Below are 24924 nucleotides of genomic sequence, written 5' to 3'. Positions count from 1 at the left end.
AAGATACTTAGCATGATGCTTAACAAATAGCATGCATTCAATAGATGGTAGCTAATAACATCAGTAATAATTACTTCTGTGTGCTTTGCCAGCCTTATCACCTGCCACTCTCATTACTCAATCTACATTCTTATTTGTAGCCACTTGAGCCACTTGCTGTTCCCAAAACACATCATGCATTTTGTATATATTGTGGGTATATAATATGCGGTGTATGTGAGCCTCCCCCACTCGATTTTGAGTTCCTTGAGGACAGAAGTCTTATACCTGACACGTAGTACATTTCCAGTGAGTGATAATTGAGATGAATCTTAGTTCAGGTGTCCTTTGTTGGCTTTCACAGAGCAGCATATCCAAAAATGGGTTCCAAGAAACATTAATCCCATAAATATGTTTCTTAAAAAGGGGTTCTTGGTCAAATAAGTTTGGGGAAAGCCTCTGATTCCATCTTTTGCATAAGAGTTCAAACTGCCCATCAGAATATTAAAGAATCAGGAGTTTGTGGCTGGGCGCGGTGGCTCATGCCTGTAATCCCAGCACTTTGGGAGACTGAGGCAGGTGGATCACTTGAGGTCAGGAGTTCGAGACCAGCCTGGCCAACATGGTGAAGCCCCGTCTCTACACACAAAAAAATTAGCTGGACATGGTGGTGGATGCCTGTAATCCCAGCTACTCAGGATGCTGAGGCAGGAAAATGCTTGAGCCCGGGAGGAAGAGGTTGCAGTGAGCCAGAGATCATGCCACTGCACTTCAGCCTGGGTAGCCAGACTCCATCTCAACAACAACAACAAAACATAATAATAAAATAAAAGCCTGTTTAACTTTATTCAACTCACTGTTTTCTAAATTTTTTTGACCAGGAACCTCACTTCTCACTCTAGCCCCCTACCAATTAATATTCATTACAATCCCAATCAATAATTTCGGTATTGTCATTCTAAACGACTCAGAACTTTGTGAAATCATAAATAATGGCTTTAGCCATCATTACTTTATAGTAGAGTTTAATAAGATGTCCTTGGAGGGGCTCTTCCTCAAGTAAACAACAACAACAAAAAGATGTCTTTGGGAAATTGAAGTGTGGCACTGAGGAATCCACCAACGATTGCCCAGGTCTGTAGCCCAAGACTCAGTTTTGATCCTTTTTCCCCCATTTTCCCCACCTAGACAACTCACAAAGACCTATCAAGTTGTCTTTTGTAATGTCTTTGGCACCTGTCCCTCTCTGTCTGTTCTCACTGCCACAGCTCTATTCTGTTCCAAACCCTCATCGCCTGACAACTACAACAGGATGCTAAGTAGTCACTGGTGTCTCTGTCTGCTGTTGCAATCTGTTTACTGCTGCCAGGTAAATATTCTTCATACCACTTCCCTGAGCAGAAGACTTCAATAGCGTCCTGTCATCAAAACACTCGGTTTCCAACTTGTCTTTCAGGGGATGCTGTGCTTGGTCAGGAGAGCGCTTATCAGGTAGGGCTCTGGAATCTTGACACCAGCTCCAACTAGGGCAGTTCTACTTGTATCTTTTTACATATTGACTATAAGATTTTATTTCTAGAAAGTAGGCTGAATTGCAAATAGAGATAGAAAGTCACCAGGCAAAACTTGCCTGGTCTCCATAATCTAGTCTGAATTTTTTCTAATATTTTCTCATTACTCTTTTTTTACCAAAGTTTACTCAGACCTGATTAATTTAATCATTATTTTTGGCAGTCCTTCTTTTCTAAATAATTTAATTTAATTTAATTTTAGGTTCTGGGATACATGTGCAGGATGTGCAGGTTTGTTACAGACATAAAAGTGGCATGGTGGTTTGCTGCACTTATCAACCCACCAACTAGGTATGAAGCCCAGCATGCATTAGCTGTTGCCCTTCTTATATCTCATTTCTATTCCTTTGCTCAAGCTGTTTTAGTAATGAACACTGATGCTGTATCAGCCACTTATACTAAGCTCTTTGCATATATTTTCTCATCTATGATTAACAACTCTAAGAAGTAGGTGCTAATAATTATTCCCATTTTACAGACAAGGAATTGAGGCTTAGAGAAATTGAATAACGTGATCAGAGTTGCACAGTTGATAAATGGCAGAGCCAGGATGTGAGCCCAGTATGTGCTGCCTCTTGCCAGACGGTTCTCACTTCTCTGATACAGTAATTGCCCTTCTTTCAAGTCTACCTTTTCCAAAATATCTTCTCTGACTTCTATATCCCATGAAATTTCTTCTTTCCATGAACTTCTTAACACTTACCATGTACTTCATCCCTATAATACTCACCACAGACACACATATATATGCTATATTTTAAAGGATGATGTTTTGTTTCTCCAACTACATTCTCTGAAGGCTTAGAGGTGTTCGTGTTGTACCAAATCTTCCCTCCAGACTTCCACAGCTTTTAGGTCCGTACTTTTCCAAGTACCATGAGTTACAGGTTGATATGAATAAATACTGAATCAGGAATCAGAGGACCTGAATTTTAGTTCTTACTTGCTGAAGGCAGGGGAAATAGAATGAGAGAGTGGGCTTGAGCCCAGCATTCAGTCCCTTTGAACCACAGATTCCTTACTTGTTATAAAAGGGGAAATGGCATGCTCCATACCTGTATGTGATATTATTTTCGGGAACAAATAAGATCACATGTGTGAACGAATTTTTAAAATACTTGAATGCTGCACACATGCGAAGTATTGTTTTAACGGTGGTTATCAATATATAGGGGTTAGTGAAGTCAGGCAGAGAAGTTCTGGAGAAAAAGATGAGCTGGACCAGAACAAGGGGAGCTTAGCAGAGTTTGACAATCATGGGCATATCAGCAAGGCAAGAGATATATTTTATCAGTGCAACACTGTTATCCTTTAATTGATCATTGAATGCAGGCTTGAGCTTTTTATAGTCAGATTTAGCCTCCCAGGTCAGCAAGTCAGACACTAACCTAAATAGAGGATAACATTTGCAATTTTAAAAAATGTAGTGGCCAGAAACTTAAACATTTTTTAAATTAAAGAAAGGATATGCATGCCATGCCAAGTCTCTTTTTGTTGTCTGGAGAGTTATAACAATCCTCTCCTGGCAGTTAGTTTTAAGATCATTAAATGATCCTCATTTGCAATATATTTGCAGAAGATTACAGCCATCTAAATTGACCCTGAAGGAAGACTTATTTCATTAATGGGCTGTCCTGTGCTAATGCATAAAGCTAGAAAAATATATCTATTAAATTCTTAATGTGTAAATGATGTTTCTGGCTTTCTTCTTAATTACAAAGCAAAATGAGCCTGAAGTGCACTATGTCTAGGAAAAAATGATCAATTTAATCCATCTTTCAGGGGACGAACTTTTTTAGTCGATTCCCAAATTCCAGCTAGAAAAACTCTTCCTAGGCAGCAGGCTCTGGACTTACTGCTTCCATCAGGGCTACAGCAAAATGTGCAGCCTGGCAGGCTGATGTGCATTTTTCTCTGGATTCCAATGAGCACAACAAAGAGGTAATTTGAGTTCTTAGAGATGTTTCCTCCTCCCATTCACACAGTAAACCCAGTTTCTGCTAACTTTTCCTTGAAGGATTACTCACAGGCTTTCTGTGCAAATGCCTAACAAGAATGTGCATAGATTTGAAAATGAATGATGTTGTGCTATTGCTAGCTTATCATATATATGCTGAGTATTAATGCAGCTATAGAAAGAGATTTACTGTACATATATATTTCCAGTGTATGCACAGAATCACCTAACTAAAATCATAATATAATATAATGATAACTAAGAGGACTCAAGAGCAGCTCCATTTATCTACTGTAAGGTTACTTGCAGTGGCAGGCAATATTTGTATGGGAAGTTTAGAGGTTTCTGCTCATAGTTAGTGATGATACTTTGATTTCCCAGGAGCTTTAACTGGTTAATGCTAGTAATTCTTTTCAGATCAAAACACACACAACAAAGCACCTTTTCCTTCCAATTTGGCATGTTGTCCCTTGAGAAGTAGCAGTTAAGGAGAGCCAGCTTATACCTGCCTATGCTGTTAGGAGGCCAATGTCTCCAAGCAACAAATTAATAGTTATTGGCAATAGGGAGACATAACACTTATATACATATTTGGTTTTGAGATTTTTAATTATGTCTTATGTGGTACTTTTTAGAAATAAAAAAATTGAAGTATCAGTATTCACATCTTAATAATAAATTCCAAAATTTCACACATCTGCCTCCTATCTCAGTTCTGAATTTATTATACACTTTCAAAAAGAGAGTTAAAATATACAAAAATGAAAAAGAACAGTCAAAATGATTTATTATAAATAGCCTTTATGAATTTCAGGGTTTTTAAAAGGAAAATATGAAAACTTGAATTTCACAGAAAACTCCAAGTTTCCATCAAGTTCATGATTTTGTTCATTGTAAGCATGACTTTTTCTGTTCTTGCAGCTTTCAGTATACATATATTACTGTTGGATATGGGTTGATAGATGTTGCTGTGAAAACCAAGGAACAGGAGGGAAAAGCAATATCCCTTCTTAAAGTTTGTTGTTTTATGTTTTAATATTTTTATTTGAATGTGTTGTCCTTATCAAAGTTGAAAAGGAAATGCCTCCTCAAATAAATTAGCACATCTTTTTGTGTGCTATGTTCACTTGCAATAGAATAATGCCAAGATTAAATCGGGTCAGCAGGCCTTCGTGGATTGCCTAATATGTTTTTAGCATAGTGATTCCGAAAGGAAACATTTTGAAAGAGGGGAAAAAAAGAAAATGAAACAAATTTTTATCTTGTGGACATTTTATAAGTTGAAAAATTTTGCATTATGAGTTTTTTTAGAATGATGAATAAAATGTTTAAGAGAAAGTGCTCATATATTGCTACTTGGCTTTTACTCCGCTAAAATGATTTCTGAAAGCTGTGCAGTGGGAGGATTTTTATGTTAAATCATCTACACTATGAGATCATTATATTCCTATACACTGAGGACAAGCAGGAGACTATAACTCTGATAAAAGACCAAGACACTTCTCTTCCAGGGCCACTGCCAAAAACAGGAATAAAAGCACCTGGAGAAAGAGCATTGCAGAAGTTGAGGATCTCAGAGTAGCCAGATGTGCCAGGTGTTGTCTTTAATGATGGTGTTTCTAATCTGGTTGCAGAGCACTGGCAGGTTTGGAAACTTATTTTGTTTAGAAATTTTGATTTTTAGAATTCAATTCAACAAATTTGCTCAGGGACACACAGTTTTAACCACTAGTCTGCTAGGCTAAGGTCTTTAGCAGTTTTACTGTTACTTTGGGAGAAAGTCATTCCTCTACTTTAATCTCATGGTCTTGCGGAGATTTTTTTTTAATTAAGTAAATTAATTTTTAAGTATAGTTAAGGTAGTGGTTCTCAACCATAGGCAATTTTTCTCCTCAGGGGACATTTGGCAAAATGTCTCCGCAGGAGACAGTTTTGATTGCCACAGAGAAGGGGGATGCTGCTGTTATCTGGTGTGTAGAGGCCAGGGGTTTCTGCCTAACATCCTACAATGCACAGGACAGCTCCCCAAGCAGATAAGTACCCAGTCCAAAATGTCAATAGTGCTGAGGTTGAGAAACCCAGAGTTAATGTAATGTTGGCTGTAACATTACGTGTGTATTTAACATATATGTAATGCTACATTATGCATATGTTGAATATATAAATGCTAAAACTCAATAATTTACTGCAGTGGGTGCTTGTGTTTTTGCTTATGTAAAGTCAAACGTATGTCCTTGATCAATAGTTTCCTGCAAGCAGGGATTTAGAGACCCAGGCTCCTTTTACTTTGTGGCTCTGCAATCTGAATACATGGTTTCCAAATGTGCTGGGAAAAAGCCTATGAAGAATTGCACTTGGGAGATTTGTATGGGCTAAGTTTACACCCATATTCATTTGCTGAACTCAGTCACTTGGCTGTACCCAGCTACAGGAGACCTGGAAATTTTTGTTTTGCTATGTACCCAAGAGGAAGAGGAATTGAGTTTAGTGAACAGTTAACCATGCTATGCCACACTTCGTATTTGTCTCTATCACGTGTTAATTTCTATTCAAATAAATATCCATGCTGTAGTTTTCAAACCATTGAAAAATTGTGAGGCCGGGCGCAGTGGCTCACGCTTGTAATCCCAGCACTTTGGGAGGCCTAGGTGGGCGGATCACGAGGTCAGGAGATCGAGACCACGGTGAAACTCCGTCTCTATTAAAAATACAAAAAAATTAGCCGGGCGTGGTGGCGGGCGCCTGTAGTCCCAGCTACTCGGAGAGGCTGAGGCAGGAGAATGGCGTGAACCCGGGAGGCAGAGCTTGCAGTGAGCCGAGATCGCGCCACTGCACTCCAGCCTGGGTGACAGAGCGAGACTCCGTCTCAAAAAAAAAAAAAAAAGAAAAGAAAAATTGTGGTTTGGTTTTTAAATTGTCCTACCTAACTTGATGTTATTAGCATTTTGGTTATATTTACTAACATTTGTATAGCATGTCACAGCTTTTAAGACATTTTTGCATACATTATCTTCTCTGACCCTCATGAGAACTGGTTAGGGTGAAAAGGCAATGACACTGTGCAGTTGTAAATTGCACTCAAGATCTATCCATGCTGTCTCATTTAATTCCTATGATGTATTATCCTTATCTTGCATTAAAAAAAGAGACTGAGAAGGGTTAAGAAATTTGGTAGAAATGCTAAAGCCTGTGCATAGGTACTCATTAGATAATATTATCCTCCACTTTCAGCTGAGGAACCCACACCTCAGACCTCCAGAGTTACACGACTATAAAGTAGCAAAGTCAGGGCATGAACTCCGTGTTTCCCATTCTCAGTCCTGTGTTCTGTCCCTAACCACACCTTGCAAATGTACTTTATTTCACCAACCAAGTCAGTAAATAAAGCATTACATTTTCTCTCGTAAGAATCAGGCTTTCTAGAATCCCATTCTAGAATCCCATTAATTTTTGTTTTATTCTTGACAAGAATGTCAAAATTATTATACCCTCAGGGCTGACAACAACCCACGCATATTATTATTTAAGCTTGAGACATGCAGTATAGTGCAGATGTCAGATAAACCTTGGTCCAAATGTTCAGTCCAATGCTTATTAAATGGGTGGTGCTGGGCAAGTCACTTGATCTCTCTGAGCCTCAATTTCTTCATCTGTAAAACGAGGATAAAATGCCCATCTTTCAGAACAGCTGAGGATGAAATAAGATACATGTATAAGGTAATTCACACATGATGTGCTTGGTATACACAAGTGCCCAAGAAATGTTAATTGCTTTCTTCCCTTCTTCATTCACTGTGGCGGACATTTGTGGGTTTTCAGCCTCACAGCCGCATCCTTTTGAATAAAGCCTCCCCCATATCTATTTTGGGTATTATCTCTCTCTCATTGTGTAGAATGTTGATGGGGATGTAAATCAAGATTCCCTTTTACCCCTTGGTAGGCCCATGACCTAGACTAGGGCAGTCCGTCTCTTTCTCCTAGGACTCTGAATCTTGAGCAGAGGGTTGTAAGAACAGCAAAAAAAAAAAAAAAAAAAAAAAGGGTCTACCTTCATTCATTTGAGAGGCAGCCTGCTACAGAGACCTTTGGAGCTGCCCTTCTGTTCCAAACCTGCTTCCTTAGCCATGCAGTAGATTCTCTTGTGTACATTGTACCTTTCCAATATATTCTTTTTCTGCTGAAATTAATCAGAACGAGTTTCTTTTGCTTACAACTAAAGAACCTAACAAACTTGCTCATCTACATGGTGATTAATATTTTTAATTCTTGACAACAATGTCAAAAGGTACTAATTGCAAAAGCTTGATAAAGACAAGATCTATTACCGCTGCAATTTTTCCTCAGTCTAATAGACCTGTTTAGGAGGACATTGAATTAGTGTGATTGGATTGTTTTTAAACCATAATCTTGCAGAAATTGATAGATAGATTTTTGATGACCATTCATTAATATTTATCCAAGTATGACTTTCCAGGACCTGTGCTAATTGATCAATGCAAAGAAAACTTAAACATAGTCCCTGACTTTAAGGGATTTCTAGCCAAACTAGTCTAGGTTTATCAGGGACAGTTTTTCCATACTTAAGAGAGGGAAAAATTTTTATTTTTTGGACCTGAATTTGTAGGTCCTAGAATTGTGTGGATTGTCAGTCTCTCCTCCCCAAATTAATCCAATAATTGACCCTGGACAGCCATCTTAAACATATGGAGTGTTTTTGTCTGTGTAGAATGTGCAAGGATGAGAACCACCTGACAATGATTTCTTAGTCCTCTGTCTTGCTTTGGAGGGCCCAACAGGAAAAAGCTGACCTAGGGACCCAGGGAGATCTTTCACAGTAAAATTCCCCTAGGATGCTCTGTTTTCAAACCACATGGGCTTCAAAACGAGTATGTTAGGGAGCTCTGGAATTGCTCCTGGAGGGGAGAAGTTTTCATGCAAATGAAATACCTTTTCCACACTTTGCTATTCCTAATTATTTAACTATCAGTCTTCCCACTAGCACTTTTGAGTCTTTAGGGCACACTGTATAAAATTAGGGTTACCAAGGGGTATTTTCCCCTGCTTTGTCTAAATCCCAGAACCGAATTGTAAAGAAATAAGTGCATTCCTTTAGGGCTGGTACAATCAACTCTCTGTTCATTAGCAAGGCTAAATTAGTGAATGATCCATTGAGATAATGATGGAAAGCCACTTTCTAAGCTGATGTTTGATATGCAAAGATAACATAGTGGCGCCTTAACAGACTAGAATTAGTTTTCCAATTAGTCAGAAGTTTGTTGAGTGGCACATGGCACATGTATACATATGTAACAAACCTGCACATTGGGAACATGTACCCTAGAACTTAAAGTATAATTTTAAAAAAGTTTGTTGAGTGGCTACAATATGCAAGACGTGTACTATGTCTAAGAAGACACCTGTGATTACTGTCAAGCTGATTAAAATATGGTTGAGGAGCCATTATCTACATATATGTTATACACACAGACATACACATTTGAAAAACAATTACTATTGAATTAAACATTAAACTATATCCTACCCACATTGACCTTTCTGTCCTAGAAGATGTCACATCCTTTCCAACATAGAGTCTTCATAAATGCTAATCTTTTTTCATTTATTCAATTTTTTATTGCGTGATTACTTTGTGTCAGGCACACAAGATTCTGACTCCCATGGAACTTATTTTCTAGTTGGCGAAAAGAGACATAAACAAGTAAGCAAGTCATCAGGCACTGAGAAATGCTCTGGGTGAACCGGTAGATTGAGATATGGTAGATGGTGACTGGTGGAGTAGGAGTGGGGCTGCATCCCATACGGTGGATGGGGTAGGCATCTTGGAGCAGGACATGTCCAACTGAGATCTAGATGATGGAACAAGTTATGTAAAGAGCTGGGATAACAGCATTCCAAGCAGAGGGAATAACAAATGCAAAACCTCATAAGATAGGAACAAATTTGACATATTTTAAAAATAGAATACTAGTGGAACTGAGAAGAGTGACTGAAGGGAGACTAGTAAGAGATGAGGTCACAAGGAAGCTAGGACCAGGTCACAGAGCCTTGCAGGCCATGATAGGGTTTGCTGCTCCTATGCCTGGAATGACCTGGCCCCTACTCTCTGCTTAAAGCTGGTGCCCTTCCTTTGCTTAAATGTCACCTGCTCATGGAAGTCTTCCTTTATGCCCTGTCTAGAATAATGTCCTCTATTATTTGCTCTCTTAACATACTGCACTTCTTTTTTGAAGCACTTATTACAATAGAAAGTAATTATTAGTGTAATTATTTGTTTAATACTTGTTATCCAAAGTAGACTATCAGTCCCTTGGGGGTAGAGATTGGTTTATCTGGCTCACTGCAATGGGAAGAATTAAATTCATCTGGCAAACATTTATAACTACTATATGCCAGATATGGAGAAGATGCTCCATAAATATAGTGATGGAATGAAAGAATGAATTAACACAGGTAAAGCAAGTGACTGGGAGGCAATGGCTAAAGCAACTATGAAACAACTATACTTTAATTAGTTGTTTAATCCATTGCCCACTGCAGCAGCCCACTTTGCCCATGGGGTTGAAGAAGGTCCCATAAGATGGCCAACGAGAGAATGTGTCCTACTCAGAGCTGGAGTTGGTGAACAGTGGTTCCATTCTTTTCTTGAAGGCTTTAATTACCTGTTCTGAGTTCTGAATGGGTGTTAGCTATTTCCTTTTCTAACTTTTTTTCTTGTCAATCTTCTTTCCTCCTTTTCCTCTAAATCAGTAAGCAAGGTGTGGGGAGTGGCTGGTATGAAAGCATGAGAGTGGGGATCATGGAGGAAGTTCATGTCAGCTCTTTATTTTATTTTTTTCTGTATGCCATGATTTGCACTATATTGTAGATAAAGGTTTATTAATTGTATCGACATTTTTACTATGTTATCAGATAAGACATAGCTTTATATACCTCAGAGTCATGCTGAATAGCCAAGTGAATTAGGCTTAGAAAAAAATTGTGTCTCAATGTGGAGCCTGCTCATGTGGAAATGAACAGGATGTATCATCCCTGAGATGGATCAAGAGGCCAAGGTGCTGAGAATAAACACTGGACCAAGAATCCAAAGACCCGGTTTCAACTCCAGGCTTTGTCATGTAGCGACTGTGTGTCTCTGTGCAAGTTAACTGAGTTATTGGACTAATTGTTTTTGTAATCTGTGAAAGAAGACAATGCCTAGTTCATAGAATTGCTAAGAAAATTAAGTGTGCTGGCCTATGATACTTCCTGGTCCATACTAAGTTCAGACATAAATGTTTGCTGAATAAATAGAATACTTCCCAATGCATTATTCTTTTTCTGGTTGATGCTGAGCTAGAATTCTTTCCATTCATTCATTCATTCATTCATTCATTCAATGTATACATATATTTGCTTAAGAAGGTTCAGAAACTGGTTTCCAAGCCACATTTTGAGAAATATATTTTTGGATTGGAAAAGAATGAGCTGTTGAAATCACTGAAGCAGGCAACACAATATAGTAGATAATAACAACAACAACTACTACCAGTTATTGTGAGCATAACGAGTGCCAAGCACTGGGCAAATGTTTTCCGTATGTGATCTCATTTATTCCTATTACAGCATCAGAGAAGGTAAGTAAGTTTCCAAGGTGATCCCGTTAGTATGTTGAGGGCTAGGATTTTAACCTAATTTTCAGGACTCCAAAGCCTGCATTCTTAATAGTTCTAATAATAGCCTTCATCATTGGATTGTTATTGGGTCCAAATGATATACACCATATATAGACATGTTTTATAAACACTAAAGCACTGTGTAAATGTCGCTTTACTATCATCAGAAAGTGGTTGACCTGATGACATTCCACAGGGTCAACTGTGCTTCTGGAGGTAACTGAATGCCAGCTCCGCGTGCATCTAAAAATTCTGATTATTTTATCTATTTTTTTGCCTCCATTTTATTCAAAGAACTATTTTCTTTTCTCTACACCTGATCTTTCCAAATTAGATCTGTCGACAGGGTGGCTGAATGGTGAGTGGCTCTTTCTAGGGACGCCCCTGCAGAGCCATGCTGATGATAACTGAGGGAATTATGGAGAGCTGGCCACACTCTCCTTCTATTTGTTTTGAGCCTGGGAAACAGCAGCTGTCCTAAAATCACCCTGATTCAGAATTCTTCCAAACCAGAACACAGCAGATTCAGAAGAATCAAGTGATAAAACTCACCACATTCTCATTTCAGAGGGGAGGAAAGAAAATCCCAAATGTACATTTCAGTTCTCTGTGTTCCAAGTACCCTCCCTTCCATCCCCTGCCAACACCTTATTGGCGTTCGACGTAAAAATGCATTTTCATTTTACATAATGGATTAATCACACCATGGATTTTTTCCTAATTCATGTCCTTAGGACATATAGAATATCTGTTATCTAAGAAAATGTTTATTTGTGTTGTTCTATTGCCCAATAAGCTTCTTATAAGTTCAGGCTAGTGTGTGTGTGTGTGTGTGTGTGTGTGTGTGTGTGTGTGTGTGTGTGTGTGTGTGTGTTTACACAGAGAATATATCACATTAAAACCAGGAAAAATTATCTTTTAAATTATTCCTTGATGTAGAGCAAATCAATCCAGTTTCTTATACCTACTGGAGAAGCACAAATGGTGCTGGAACATCTTCAGAGTGGTTTATGCCCTTGACAGGTCAATCAGAGGGTAGCTGAAACTGAAGAAGTCATATGCCATGGTGCCAGCGGAAATGAAAATTATACCACTCATACTAATGAGTGCATTTCCAAAGGGACTATTTAGCGGTATTAGAAGTCTCTAAGCAGATGCCTCTGAACTTAAAATACTCTTAATTCCTAAGGATTGTCTTGTAATTAATTTACCCAGATAGACTCAATGGGGAGAATGCAGGGCAAAGCATCACATTGCTCAGCAGTTTGCAAACTTCAGGGAACACTAAGATAAATAATTTGATTTTTTAAAACTTCTAAATTCATTTCCCTTATAACTGAGAAAGAGGAATGGCATACAGTACAGAAAAGCACTTTCTAATTCTATAATATAATCTCCTTAAAAAATTCTTACTACTGTAACAGGAAGGATTCCATGGAGCTAACATCAAAAGAATATCACTCATGCTTTGGATATAGCTTTTATGCCTACTAACTTGTCTGTCTGTAAACATTTCACTGAACGTGGGAAGCTTGCTCCTGACTGTTTTAGTTATACACACAGTGCTGTACAGCAACAAACAGCTTTAACATACCTCCCATTAACACAGCTTGTATTTCATGAAGAACAGCCAGGTCTCATGTGACTGCTGACAGCTGTATTTTTCTAGTATTGAGGAATCTAATTTTAAAAGTGCGCAGATTTTTTTGAGGTATTGGCGCAAATTTGATAAAACAGTTCTATCTCTGGAGGTTAAAGATACAGTGGTGTGATCTTTGGATGGGCCACTATATCAATGGGGAGTTACTTTTGTCATGCCTTTTGGGTTTTCTTTTTTTTCTGGCAGCTTAGACTTTGGACCCACTTGGATCAGAGTCCCAGTCTGGCTCTCTCTTGGACCTTAAGGAAACTTCTTAATCTATATAGTCCTCAGTTTAATTACTTATTAAAATAAAATGATGATAATGATAACAATAGGTGACATTTGAAGAATGGGAAGGTAATGTACATAATCTACCCTAAATAGTGCCTGGTACTGACTCTATAGGTAGTAGTTTATTGTTGCCATCTGCTTTTACACCAGGTCACCTTACTCATTTATTCTATCCCTTAAAAGATATTTATCACACACTTCCTCTGTGCCCTGCAGCGTGCATGGCATGGTTGATATATCTCATATCAACCTTATGAGTAGATTTCATGATCACCATTTCATAGATGCGAACACTGAGGCTCGAAAGGTTAAGGAATGTGCTCAAAGTCATATAGCTGGTAAGGAATGCAGCCAGAGTTGGCACCCACGTCCACCTTAAATAAACCCATATTCGTGTTTACTAGGCATGAAGCACCAAATTAGGCACTGGGGAGACTGAGATTAAGGAGACATGCCTCCTCCACCTTCTATAAAACATCACCTTCTATTTGGGGTTGAACAGGGCAGAGGTGAGCACCAAATAAGCCAGACCATGACAAATTATATCATTGTGGTATGAAAGAGGTGTTCAGGAGCATCACAGAGTATGCAACTAATGACGGGAGAAACTGGGAGGGAGGTCACACAGGAGGTGACTTTTAGAGCTGGATCTGGAAGAATGAATGAGATTTAACAGATAAAGAAGGCAATTCCTTGTAGAGGGAATCTGCTATGCAAGGCATGAAGGCTTGGGGTATTTGAAGGATGCTGAGGAATCCTGAGTTTACATCCCCACCTCACGTCCAGTGACACTGGGCTGGTTATTCTCCTTTCCTTCCTTTCCATCTTTCCTTCCTGCCTTCTTTCCTTCTTTTTCCTTCTTTTTCCTTCTTTTCTTTCTTTCTTTCTCTTTCTTTCTTTCTTTTTCTTTCTTTCTTCTTTCTTTCTTTTTCTTTCTTTCTTTTTTCTTTTTTCTTTCTTTCTTTGTTTCTCTTTCTTTCTTTCTTCCTTTTCTTTCTTTCTTTCTTTTCTTTCTTTCTCAGTGTCTCACTCTGTCACCCAGGCTGGAGTGCAGTGGTGCAATCATGGCTCACTGCAGCCTCCAATGCCCAGGCTCAATGATCCTCCCACCTCAGCCTCCTAAGTAGCTGGAACTACAGGTGCACATCACCACATCTGGGTAACTTCTATATTTTTTGGAGAGATGGGGTTTCCCCAGGTTGCCCAGGCTGGTCTTGAACTCCTTGGCTCAAGTGATCCACCTACCTCGGCTTCCCAAAGTGCTGGGATTATAGGCATGAGCCACTGCACCCGGCAGTTACCCACCTTTCTACCCCTCCATCTGTTGGGATAAAAACACAGCGTGACTATGGAGATCAAAAGATGAGTGCATAGAAAGCATGTAGCACAGTACCTGGTGCAATAAAACTGAGCTGCTGTTTTATACCTCGATGTCTTTGCTCACCTCATGCTGTAGTGTATCACCGCCTTCCACAACCTCCCACCTCAGCTATCTTCTCACCCACTTACTTCCTCTCATTATGGCTCAGCAGAGGGCTAACATGCCCTGGAACGGTGCTTTTCACCTTTGGTGTATGAGCAAATCATCTGGGCATCCTGTTGCCCAATGCAGATTCTGATTTGGCAGGTCTGGAGTGGGGCTGGCTTTCTCACAAGCTTCCAGCTGCTGCTGCTGCTGCTGCTGGTTGCAGGACCACACTTGAAGGAGTAAGGCAGTACACAGTTTCCCAGAGTGGCGTCTGCATTTCTAACAAGCTTCCAGTAACGCCAGTTCTACTGGTCCACAGACTATACTTTGATGAGAGTCTAAAGCACCATATCAATGTGCATTTTTCAAAGCCCTTCAATGAGCAGAGTTTCACCTTTCTTTCCACTCTGTTCTTCTCCTTCACACAATGATCTGTTCTAGCCAAACTGGACTCATTTGTGTTTTCCTGAATGCACCGTCTGCACTGCTCTGGACAGCTGTACTTGAACCCTGACCTTCTCTGTGAGCCACAGGTTCCTGTGCACACCTCCATCATGGCACTTACCTCGCTGTGTTGAAATCCATATTTACATGTCTCTCTCCACTTCCAGACTCTTAGTCTACTAACTATAAGCTACAATATACACTTTAATAATGACCACATTATATTTTTACTATCAGTGATGTAGCAAGAAGGGGGGTGTTGGGAACGGTCATTGTCTTCACATCCTAGGGCTGCCATAACAAAGTACAACAAACTGGATGGCTTAAAACAATAGAAATTCCATTGTCTCATAGTTCTGGAGGCTAGAAGTTTGAAATCAAGGTGTTGACAGGGTTGGCTCCTTTGGAAGGCACTGAGGGAGAATCTGTTCCATGCTGCTCTCTTAGCTTCAGATGGTTGCTGGCAATCTTTGGCATTTCTTGGCTTATAGACACCTTATTCCAGTCTCTGTCCCTGTCATCATATGGCATTCTCTCCTTGTCTGTGTTTATCTCTGTCTCTTTTCTTCTTCTTCATTTGGAGAAATAGGACACTGTTAAAAAATAGAGACACCAGTCATTGGATTAAGGACCCTGCCTATGCCAGTATGACCCCATCTTAACTAATTACATTTGCAACAACCCTTTTTCCAAATAGGGCCACATTCCAAAGTTCGGGGAAGGACTCACATTTTGAGGGGGACACTATTCAACCCAGTATAGTTGTCATTTAGAATTGCTGCTGCATGGTGATAATAAGAAGTAAACCAAGATGTGGTCAGGTTTTTACATTTTCTGCAGATGATGCTTGCACCTGGGGTGGACCGTTCCCATTGTCCATCCCCATCCCTTGGTATAGCATTGCCTTACTAATTCTTATAATATATGTCATCATACTTATTTTATTTTCACTGGAATAGTACAGAGTTTATTTCTGAGGGCAGGTACTACTTATTTTTAAATTTGCCATGGGACATCGTGGCTACCCAAGGAATGTTTGTTGACCTGAGCTATTGCCCAAGAATGCCATATCAAAGTACAGTAAACTTTAATGACTATTTCTCTGCCAGAATTGTAAGAATTAGGCTGGGCACAGTGGGCTTACTTCTGTAAGCCTGGTACTTTGGGAGGCCAAGGCGGAAGGATTGCTTGAGACCAGGAGTTCAAAACCAGCCTGGGAAACATAACAAGACTCCATCTCTACAAAAAAGTTAAAAATTAGAAAACAGTTTTCTAAAGAATTAATTCCTTAAATCTCTACGTCACGCCTATAGTGAAGATTTGAAAAGTACGTCAAACATCACTTAACAACAGGGATATCTTCAGAGAAATGCCTTGTTAGGCAATTTTATCATTTTGTAAACATCATAGCATGTACTTACACAAACCTAGATGGAGTAGCCCACTACACATCTAGGCTGTATGGCACAGCCTATTGCTCCTAGGCTACAAACCTAGACAGCACGTTACTGTACTGAATACTGTAGGCAACTGTAATACAATGGTAAATATTTGTGTATCTAAATATATCTCAACATAGAAAAGATACAGTAAAATATGATATGAAAGATTAAAAATGGTATATATGTATAGGGCAGCTCCCCTGTCCATGTGCAGTCTGTCATTGATTGTTACGTAGTGCATGACTGTAATTGGAGTCCTAATAGTTGATATTTTAAGGAGGTGTAGGATAATTCTATTTCAGTCTATGGAAAGATTAGGCTCTTCTAAAACCCAGAAGAATTTCCAACAATATTTTAAATTCCAGTTTGTGCTTTCTTAAGGGAAATTTTTTTTTCATTAAGTAGCATAAAGAAAATTGAATCCTATTTAAAAATGTGTGACAGAACGTTTTTATATAATAGTAATAGTTATGTTATTATAACATGGAATTATAATATTTCAAAGTAGACTTGGGAATGTGCAAAATGGAAATGGAGAATTTACTCTCCTCGAAAAGGCTCAAAGTTTACCTGTTTAAAGTGATATTGTCATTTTTTTTGTAAATGTAGTTTGCCTGATATCATTTGGGAAGTGGTCAAAGAAAATAAGAATTATTCATTCATTCATTCATTTAACAAATGTTTTATTGAATTTCTTACTATATGTCAGTATCAGTCCCATGTCCGTAGGAGTTCTTCTTACTATTATACACAGTCATGTAATAGGTGCCAGCTGGTGAATGTGCCAAATTAAGAAGCAAATCTCCATCCTGAGGAATTTAGAGTACAGAAAGTCAAACCCCAAAGAAACTGTCACTCTCGAAATATCGTAATATTTTCAGTCTTTTTGTTTTCTTCTTTTGACTTTCCATGACAGATCAGGTACGGCAGGGTAATTTGAAAGTTTGAGGGCATTTACAATGAGCAACCTAAAAAGCTAATGACAAATTTGGAGCATTCTACACTGTGTGGAGTAACATATTAGCTACTAGAGACAGTACACTGAACAGTTTATGTCTTACATTTAAATGCTTACATGTTTGTGCAAATGGCTGTTATGACCATATGTCTCATTATGTGGATATTATAAAAATATTTTTGTTAACAGGTTCAAAGTAACTTTGAAACTAGAACTGGTAGCCTTGTTATCAAAATTGATCTGAAATTGTACTGTGTATTTTATTCCATGTTGGAGATACAAATAATCAAGTGAGTATGCCAATTTTCTACTCTTTCCTATCTTTCTCATGTGTGTACTATGCATTGACATTTGCCCAAGTAATCTGATATGGTGGGAAAAGCATAGGCCCACTGTCAAGAGCTCTTGGTCCTAGACCTGGCTCTGCCCCTATGAAGCCATGTGACCTTCGGCAAAACCCTGAAATTATCTGGATTTGCCCACCAGGAAGTTGCACTGGTTGAATTTGTGCATATTGACATTGATAGGATAAGAAGTTCTCTTTCCATCTCTTATAGATTTGTTGAATTACTCCACTTTCCATTTTTAAAATTTATTTTTATATACAAATATGGTTGATTTCATGATTTTCTGATGCCTACCTCATGTGATTAGAAAAAGTCTATAGGGAACCCTGCTTAATTAGCTATTTGGTGACAGAACCAAAAGGTGGTTCAATATTTTCTTTGGTAGATTGTTTTTTGGGATGGACAATATAGTCTAAATATTTTTGCTTCCATCCCCACCTGCAAGAGGAAAATGACTCAGACACAGCCTCTTTTTGCTTATGGGACTGAGCATTGCCACACTCAGATTAGTACCTGTTTTAGTGTACATAGAAATTACTTAGATTAACCTCAGGCTTCCTGTAGGTTTTCAAAATTAAATTTTGAGTGTATTACTTAAAATTCATAAGAATTTGTGTTATTTTTATTACCATGCAAAGCCTAGACTAAGAACCCTTCATCTCTGTGTCACAGTGCCCAGTATAGGGGCTGACATACGGGAGGCCAGGGCAGAGTGAAACTGACGGATTTCCCCTGATTTCTAATACGGGCGTACCTCCTTGTTTTATTGCATTTCAGTTTACTGTGCTTTGCAGTCATTGTGGTTGTACAGATTGAACCTTCCATCAAGCAGGTCTATGGGCTCCATTTTTTCAGCAGCATGTGCTCACTTCATGTCACATTTACTAATTCTCACAACATATCAAACTTATCTTTACCATTATTATATTTGTTGCAGTGGTCTGTAAGAAGTGATCTTTGATGTTATTGTTGTCATTGTTTTGGGGCACACAAACCATGTCCATATAAAACAGATAATTTAATCCATAAATATGTGTGTTCTGACTGCTCCACCGACTTGGCCATTCCCCCCATCTCTCTCCCTCTCCTGAGGCCTCCCTATTCCCTAAGACACAACAATATTGAAATTAGGCCAATTAATAACTCTACAATGGCCTCTAAGCATTCAAGTGAAAGGAAGAGTCCTGCATCTCTCATGTTAAATCAAAAGGTAGGTTTGAGTAAGCTTAGCGAGGAAGGTGTATTGAAAGCTGAGATAGGCCAAAATCTAGGCCTCTTGAGCTAAACAGTTAGCCAAGTTCTGAATTTAAAGGAAGAGTTCTTGAAGGAAATTAAAAGTGCCACTCTAGTGAACACAAGAGTGATAAGAAAGCAAAATAGCTTTATTGTTGACATGCAGAAAGCTTGAGTGGTTTGGATAGAAGATCAAACCAGCACAACCTTCTCTTAAGCTAAAGCCTAATCCAGAGCAAGATCCTAATTCTCATCCATTCTATGCAGGCTGAGAGAGGTGAGGAGGCTGTAGAAGAAAATTTGGAAGCTAGCAGAGGTTGGTTCATGAGGTTTGAGGAAAGAAGCCATCTCTGTAACATAAAGTGTAAGGTGAAGCAGCAAGTACTGATGTAGAAGCTGCAGCACATTATCCAGAAGATCTCACTAAGATCATTGATGATCAACACTAAACAACAGATTTTCAGTGTAGATGAAACAGCCTTCTATTAGAAGGAGATGCCATCTAGGACCATCATAGCTAGAGAGAAGTCAATGTCCGAATTCAAAGCTTCAAAGGACAGAATGACTCTCTTGGTAGGGACTAGTGTAGCTAGTGACTTTAAGTTGAAACCAATGCTCATTTACCATCCCAAAAATCCTAGAACCCTTAAGAATTACACTAAATCTACTCTGCCTGTGCTTTTAGAAATGGAACAACAAAGACTGGATGATAACACGTCTGTTTACAGCATGGTTTATTGAATATTTTAAGCCCACTCTTGAGATCTACTGCTCAGAAACAAAGATTGCTTTCAAAAGATTACTGCTCATTGACAATGCACCTGGTCACCCAAGAACTCTGATGGAGATGTACTAGGAGATAAATGTGTTCATGCCTGCTAACACAACATCCATTCTGCAGCCCACGGATCAAGTAGTGATTTCCACCTTCAAGTCTTACGATTTCAGAAACACATTTTATAAGGCTATTGCTATCATGGATAGTGAACCATGTGATGGATCTGGCAAAGTAAATTGAAAACCTTCAGGAAAGAATTCACCATTCTAGAGGCCATGAGAACATTTGTGATTCACAGAAGGAGGTCAAAATATCAACATTAATAAGAGTTTGGAAGAAGTTGATTCTAGCCCTCCTGGATGACCTTGAGGGGTTCAAGACTTCATTGGAGGAAGGAACTGCAGATGTGGCAGAAATAGCAAGAGAACTAGAATTAGAAGTGGAGGCTGAAGATATGGCTGAATTGCTGCAATCTCATGATAAATCCTGAACAAACTAGGCATTGCTTCTTATGGATGAGCAAAGAAAGTGGTTTCTCAGATGGAATCTACTTCTGGTGAAGATGCTATACCATTGTTGAGAGGACAACAAAGGATAATATAAACATGACTTTTGCATGCATTGGGAAACCAAAAAAATACTGTGACTTGCTTTATTTCCATAGTTGCCTTACTGTGGTATTCTGGAACCAAGCCTGCAATATCTCTGAGGTATGTATATACAGCTCTATCTCATCTGGCAGCAGATGTGTTTCCTTGACATTTTTGTGCAGGTAGAAATGTTGTGTAGTAAATGATATTTTAAATATACTAGCCATTTGAGGCAAATTTACAGTGACTTATTTGGTGGAACAATCACTCAATCATGTGCCTGTTTAATAACCTTAGATGTGCCTCTAGGTACATCACATCCTGTGGAGTCTCAGCTTCTTTATCTCAGAGATGAAGGTTTGATTTTGATGGCTGTTGAGGTTCTTTCACTGCTAAAATTCTTTGATCAAAATTTAACTTTCCATATATTAGCGCATGTTAAATTATACAGCTTCTGTAATTAACATCACAGTTTGTCTTAAAATAATTTTGATTCCTGAGACTTTCAAGCACATGTTTTGAAGTAATTACATAATAGTGATTATGAGCACATATTTTGGAGCTGAGCAGGTTCAAATGCTGACTCTGACATTTACTAAAACCAAGCTGAGGCCAGTTATGGTAGCTCACACCTGTAATCTCCATGCTTTGGGAGGCTGAGGTAGGAGAATCACTTGAGGGCAGGAGTTCAAGATCAGCCTGGGTAACACATCAAGACCCTGTCTCTAAAAAAAAAGAAAAAAAAATTTTTTTTAATTAGCCAGGCATTGTGGCATGCACTTGTATTCCTAGCTACTTGAGAGGCTGAAGCAGGAGGATCACTTGAGCTTAGGAATTTGAGGCTGCAGTGGGCTGTGATTGCCCCACTGCACTCAAGCCTTGGGAACAGAGTGAAACTCTGTCTCTTTAAACAAACAAACAAACAAAACCACCGAGTTGACATACCTTTCTTAGAATCACTTTTCTCATCTGTAAATGGAGATGATTACATCCACTTACTAGACTTATTGTCGGGATTAAATGAGATAACATGTATAAGCACTTAGGGTGATGACCTGCGCTGGTAACTATTTTTCTTAATATAATCACCCTGGGATTGAGTTCATTGAGTTCACTGTGAAGAAAAATACTATAAAAATGTTTGTTTAATTTCAAATTGAAGGTAATGACTACAGGGAAAGCTTAAATAACTTTTCTTATTAAACTGTACTTCCAATTCACTAAAACTCTCTCGTCTGCATGAGAAGGTGTCCACAGAGTTGAGAACAGCAGTTACCCATCAGGGTGGCCCTTGCATTGATAAATCATCCCTTGCTGTTGCACTCTTCAAATTAGCAAATGAAATAGCATCATCTGGCAATGGGGCAATATTTATAAATTAAATTTATTGATACACATGGTCTTGGTTATTATTTTAATCTTCCTCTCTCTAGGTATTTTGTAAGAAAATATAAGTCTTGTGTTTACTTCTGTTTGTTAGTGCTTTGATAAATCAGACATTTTTAGTATTCTATCAATGGCAAAAGTCTAACTGCCTTATTGTGTTCTGATTTATTTCTTCCCTTACTTTCTTTGCATCTGCGGCCCAACAAATGAGTCTCTAAAGAGGTATATGTTATGATACAGTGTCAGTGAAATTAATCCTGATCAATTTTAAAGTTCACATTTTTATTTGATGACTTTCAGGGGAATCACTAAAACTGAGATTGACTTAGTCTCTTCTTTTGTTGGTTAAATATTGTTGTTTCAAAGCAGTGGAGCCAGAGTGAAGAAAAGGGCTCTTCTTGTGCTCTTAACTCTGCTCCATTTCTGAAGAAAAGCTGCAGCAATTCCACTTGTCTATGTACAAAGTGAGGCTAATTGGACAAAAAAAAAAAATCACACTGGTTCTAATGGGCTTATAACTTTGGCATTTCACAGAGGCAAGAAGCCTAATTCTATAAAAAATGAGAGAATATTGAGTGCTGTTGAAAACCTACCTCTCATCCTTTCAGTTTCTCCAAACAGTTTTATTTTTTACAATAATAAAATAGTCATCTTACATCTGTATGGTGTTTCACAGCTAACATCTCATCTGATTGTCACAATTACTCAGGGAGGTAGGTGGGGTGGATTTTACCTTCACCTCTGGGGGAAAACTGGGGCTCAGAGAGAGGAAAATATTTGGTCAAAATATTGGTATAACATTTGAAATGTGGATTTCTGATGGTTATGTGTTCTTCATTTGGAAAATAAGAGTTTGCACTCAAGTAAAGTAGAATATTGGAACTGCATAATGTTTAATAATACAGATAATTTGAAATGAAATGCTAAATAATATTTAGTGCCTACTTTTTAATACAAGCGTATTTAAACCCCTCATATAATTTTTCAAGTTTTAACACAAAATGGCATGACTTACAGTTGATTGCAAAAAATAAATGGTCTAGGGAAGGAATTTCTCTTTTTTCCACAATTGAATCTTGCCAAGATTTCTACACTGTTAAAATAAAATATTTTTGTGTATAACCTTCATGCCATTTACAATGATATTTATCCTTCTATGAATTACTTATGCTTTTCTTGTTTTTGTAATGACACTTTTCTTTGTTTTGTATCCATTCATGTAAAATAATTCTGAAAAAAGGCAATAAAATCTGAATAATGTTTCCAGAAAAATCCTTAACATTGTATAGGAAAGCATCACATTCAAATAACGTGTTGTTACTCAACATTGCAAAAGTATATTTAAGCACATTTTAAAATGTCTGGTTTGCCTATTAAACTTTATCTCATGCTAAGCTAAATAAATATGGAAGGTAAGTGTCATTATTTAATTACACAGAAATTTGAAATGGGTATTTCCAAAATAATATCAATTTGGTGATGACCAACATTAATACTTGTAAAACTGGTGCCATTCATGGGGAAAAAATTAAAAAGCACATATATTTAGACTTCTCTCCTTTCAAATTCAAGGAGCTAGGTAAATAAACGTTTGGATGACCACTATCAGAACATACTCATTATTTAGGACCCCCCCTTCTCTGCAAATCTCCGTTTCAGCATAACTACCAAAATCAAATTTTGAGGAAACTCCGGCTAACTTTAAATCCCAGTGTTCATTGTTCAGTTCATTGTTCTTGGAACAAACTGATTTTATTTTTTTGCCTCCTCTTTTTTTATCGTTAATGTCAAGCAAACATTTATTTCAGGTGCAAAGCCTCAGGATATGTTAGTGAAAACAGTGGCTGGGCTGTTCTACCGCTTACTGCCCACTAAGTGGGTGGGAAAAGGGTGTTGTGACCCTCTTACCCTTCCCACCAGTCTCCCTAACAGCTTTGGCCTTCGGGTCAGCTCAATTTCCCCTCCACTGAGTGGCCATTACTGTGCCTGCCCAGTGATAAATGCTTTTTGTGAGAGACTGCATTGCCGGCAGCTAGCGCTAGGGAAGTCTGCCACCCAGGCAAACTAACATGCTGGCCCTTGATGGGCCCGTTACCTAGCAACGTGCCTGGCCTCACCAAAATGAATAGACCCACAAACAAAAATGAAAAGGAGATAAAACGAGTCGAAGTACAAGGGGCGAGGAGGTTAATATTCCTGTATCGAATAACTTCGTTTTGGAGAATTGCATTTTAACCTTTTTTCAAAGCCGAAGGTGGAGACATGTATTGGAAATTAAATTAGGCCACATTTGTATTTTTAAAAAATGTTTTCTTCTATGCAGAATTTGCTTTCCCTTTCTATCTACAATTTTCTAACTTTCTCTTAAAGTGGAGGAGAATCAACATTAGAGGGGGCCGCAAGGTGGATATGTAAATATTTTACTTTTTCTACATCAACTTGCTGTGTGGCTTTGGGCAGGCGGCTTGGGTCCTCTGGTGCCCAGTTTTCCTGTCAATAAAAGGGGGTGGCAGAGGTAATTTATTAAGCACAATGAGAGGGTGAGGTGTAATGTTTTATGCCAAAGAAAGAGTTAACTCTCATTTGCCTTGAAACTGAACACAACCAACTCTTTACAACTAAATCAAGATGGCACCTTACAGATTAGTAAAAATTGTGCTCAATTAAATAAATGACTTTTAGCTTTGAGGTTTCAGGGTGGCTCCCAAATTATTATGCTTTTGAAATATTTTGTGTGTGTGTGTGTGTGTGTGTGTAATTTTGAGTATCTACTATGTACCAGGTACTTTAGAAGGCCCTTTAAAAATATGTACTACTGTTATTAGGTAAGAATGAATGCTTGAGTCCAGACTCATTCAATAAAGTCATTTGACAAGTTTCTTTAGTATCCACCAAGCCAAGGATTGGTGTCTTGATACTTCCCACATAGTATGAAGAAATATAAGCAGAAAAATAATTACAGAAATATAAGTGCATTGTTCACAAATCTTTCAAATTCCCTTTCGAGAATCCTCCCAATCACTGGCCTCGTTCAGGCCACCACCGCTCATCTGGATATTAGCTTAGCCTCCTATCTAATGTCCCTACCTCAAATCTTCTCACCTGTAGAACACTCTGACAAAGTTAACTGCAAAGCTATCTTAAGTCCCTTATTTAAAATCCTCG

Source organism: Nomascus leucogenys, chromosome 5 (genome assembly GCF_006542625.1).
Source record: "Nomascus leucogenys isolate Asia chromosome 5, Asia_NLE_v1, whole genome shotgun sequence".
Lineage (NCBI taxonomy): Eukaryota > Metazoa > Chordata > Mammalia > Primates > Hylobatidae > Nomascus > Nomascus leucogenys.
This window is presented reverse-complemented; position numbering follows the sequence as displayed.